Below are 293 nucleotides of genomic sequence, written 5' to 3'. Positions count from 1 at the left end.
CTTGGTGTTCTCTCAGATCACTGGTGAACGCACTGACTGACTCTCAGCACCTTCAGGTGGATCTGCAGTTTGAGCACAGAGTTACACTCGTTATATACTCTTTGATGAAGATGATTTTGAATACAGCTTATCCTTAGGTAGGAACGTCATGATGGAGAAACATTCCAGCTGATTAGTTATGGAAATTTCTCTTAGCTCTGACATTACAATGGATTCACAAATAATTAACTCTCTGTGTGCTGGCTCCTGGGAACACTGAACACTTGGGAAAGCTGTGTTTGTAATTGATACCA

This window comes from Chiloscyllium plagiosum, unplaced genomic scaffold, assembly GCF_037043375.1.
Source record: "Chiloscyllium plagiosum isolate Xiang-an unplaced genomic scaffold, Cpla_swu_hap1 HiC_scaffold_3, whole genome shotgun sequence".
NCBI classification, from domain to species: Eukaryota; Metazoa; Chordata; class Chondrichthyes; order Orectolobiformes; family Hemiscylliidae; genus Chiloscyllium; species Chiloscyllium plagiosum.
This window is presented reverse-complemented; position numbering follows the sequence as displayed.